Source organism: Pterocles gutturalis, unplaced genomic scaffold (assembly GCF_000699245.1).
Source record: "Pterocles gutturalis isolate BGI_N339 unplaced genomic scaffold, ASM69924v1 scaffold35188, whole genome shotgun sequence".
NCBI classification, from domain to species: Eukaryota; Metazoa; Chordata; class Aves; order Pterocliformes; family Pteroclidae; genus Pterocles; species Pterocles gutturalis.
In genome coordinates this window covers 10,780-13,863 of record NW_010121659.1, presented here as the reverse complement: position 1 = coordinate 13,863, position 3,084 = coordinate 10,780, and positions in this window count along the sequence as shown.

Sequence of the window (3,084 nt, the reverse complement as noted above, 5' to 3'; positions counted from 1 at the left end):
GACAAACTTGCCAATTCCACGGTGCCCTGTAAGACCAAAAGTTTCTTCAAGTATTGAATGCCAGGATGCCTTCATAGCCAAAGGGTAAATGAGGATACAGAAAACCACTGGAAGAATATAGCTTGTGCTTGCCAGAAAGGAATTCGTTTTTTTCCTGCCTACACAGCTTGCTCTTAAAGGCCCTCCTGAAGTTTTGTACAGGTTGTTACTGATATTTCTTCTAGAACAATATACACAAGTTTGAGCATCTACAGTTTGAAACTGCCATTGAAAACCAGAGAGGGCACAAAAAAACCCCTTAAAAATACATCCTACAACAGAAAGCAAAGGAATTAAATCAACTTGATTTTTAAACATCTACCATAAAAAGGAATAAGATGCCACATCCTAAAAATGCAATTAACACTTCAAACTGAAAATAAGCCACAAATTATAAGGGAGAACAATAACAATTTAAATGGATTATCAATATGATAAACACTCCACCACTTACAGGCTACATATGCAGACTATTTTTTCCAAAATAGCTAATCTCATCGCCTGTAAGTTAATGGAGTAGGTATAAGACACTGAGTGCAAAGCCTGCAGGAGGCTATTTATCAGTGTATAACTATTACAGGCCAGCTACAGACAGAGGATAACTAAGAGACAGTACTAGCACTGAAACAGCTGAATTAACTCAGCAGTCCACTTAACATTAAAACCATCCTCATACATGGGCACTTCACTGGAGTCTAAGTAGGTTCAGCCTGAATTTTCTTCTCTGGAGAAGCAGTTATATTCAACAAAGATCAAGACAATCTGACAATATCTCATTTTCATAGACCTAAAACTATTACAAAGAAACAATAAAAAACATCACTTACTCAAAATGAATTCAAAGTTTTTATTGTTCAAGGAATCATGTCCTTTTTACACAATTAAGTTTTACTCTTTCTACCAAATTAATTAATGAACATTATTCAGAGCATTTTTAAGAACTTCCAGTTAGGGATTCATTGAGAGTTACAGAACTGTAAAAACCTCAGCAGTCTGTTAATGACTCAATGTACTCAAAGTACTTGAATCACAATCATCTTAATGCTTTAATATTTATACCTACCCCTAAACTAATATAAAAGAAGTAAGTGCCATGTTACAAGCCTATCTTAATTTTTATTTTGATTTTGCATTTAATAAAACACACACGTTATTTATTCAGGCATTTAAGAGAATGATGTGAGCATTATAGCTAATTTGGCAAATGAAGTGTCATGCCAAAAAACAAATATGCAGAGTAGAGCATCCAGGAACAGCTACTAGTGTCACTACACCTAACAATAAGGGAAATACTAATAATAATTCATCTGTATTGTAACCAGTATTTCAAACAAAGAGGGGGAAAATTTATTTGCTGAGGCCTGAATAAACTGCTGTGAATCTCCTAGGGCCTTGATGCAATGCCTAAATAACAGACAAAAGGTTGTGTTGGCCCTTCTGGTGTGAATTCCATGCAAAGAGAACGTCTTATTTTTTTACAACTTCTTTTCTTCTGCAGAAGTTGTAGGGGAAAAAAGAAGGGTATTGTTTCTCCTTTTGGTATTACAGATGTCCTTTGCATTTTGGAAACTGAAATGATGTAGCCCTGGCAGTAACATGTGTGCTAAACATACTGCTCTGGTTTATGGACATATTTGAACTGGAAGGTTCAATTATAGTCTGCAAGAAGTAAACAAGCTGCAGGCAAAAAGATTGCTTTCTGTTAGATCAAAGTATTTGCTATCTATGTCTGAAGAGTCTTCCTCTCTAGTACAATGAGAGTACAACTGCTCTCTAGTACAACCTAGTAGTTGTTGTGGTACACGGCAAAAAGACAAGAGTCCTGCCAACTCACATACATAAAGAGCTAGAGAATCAAGAAAATATTTCTGTTGAAATATTAATGTTATACCTGTAAAAATAGCGTATCTTTTAATTTTAACACAGCAGCACTGCAATAAGAGACAATTGTATGCATTTATTTTTCCCTTCTACTTCTAGGCATTGAATGAACGTATATACTATTACCCTGTCAGGGAAAATATTCACAACAAAATGTCTGTAAAAGAATGTCTGGAACAGTGCTGGTACATTTTGGCAGCTTTGCATAAATACAGTCACAGTGTATCAAACAACGCATCTGAAATCCTTCTTGTCATTCAGCATAAATCTAAAGCAAATTACAGTGATGTATGACACAATCTGATTTAATAGATAGCATACAAAAGGCTGTTTTGTGCAGAACACCCGCTCTTATCATTAAAATAGATCTCTTTCCCAGCTTATACAGCAGAAAATGGAGTAGATGACAAGGGAAGAGTGCTGGTTAGAGATGTAGGTCCACTCCTGCTCTGAACACCATTTACAAACTACTTATAACTCAATGTATCTCCACTTCTGGAACACAGCTTTATAAATAACAACTTCAATCTATAGATTTTAAGTTTCCTACAAAGCTTCATTGTTCCTGGGACTTGCCAGCTCCAAGTTACAGTTTTCTCTGCTTGTACAGTCTACAGCAACTGCATAGATTTGTCTGCTAACAGTTATCAAAAGATCCACAAAAGGAAAATCACACGGAGTTTCTGGCTGCCAGATATGGTTACAGAAGACCTACTACTGTTTTGGACAGAAAGGTGGGTTTGCTGAACTTAACTCCCATAATAAGCTTTTGCAAAAACATCTTTAAAGAAATTTTACACAAATTCCTTAGTCTCATTATGTAAGCAAGACCTTCTTTTCAGTCATTAATTTTAGTGGCTACAATTATATTAATACAATAATAACATGGATTTCCAACACAGCCTGGGGCAGAAGTGAGAAAGTTCTTGCCTTTTATTCATCAGACAGAAGAGAATTTAAGTAAGAACCATCACAACTATGACTCAAAAGAAGTACTTAACATGGATAAATTAATTGTGGCTCTATCTGCATCCGCCTGGATGCACATTACAGTGTGCCCAACCCTGATGCTTCAGCTGGGCACCTGTTGAATGTGACATCCTTCCATCTGGGCTGAATGACCACAGTGTCCTTTCCATTGGGCTGGGACATGCATACCTCTCA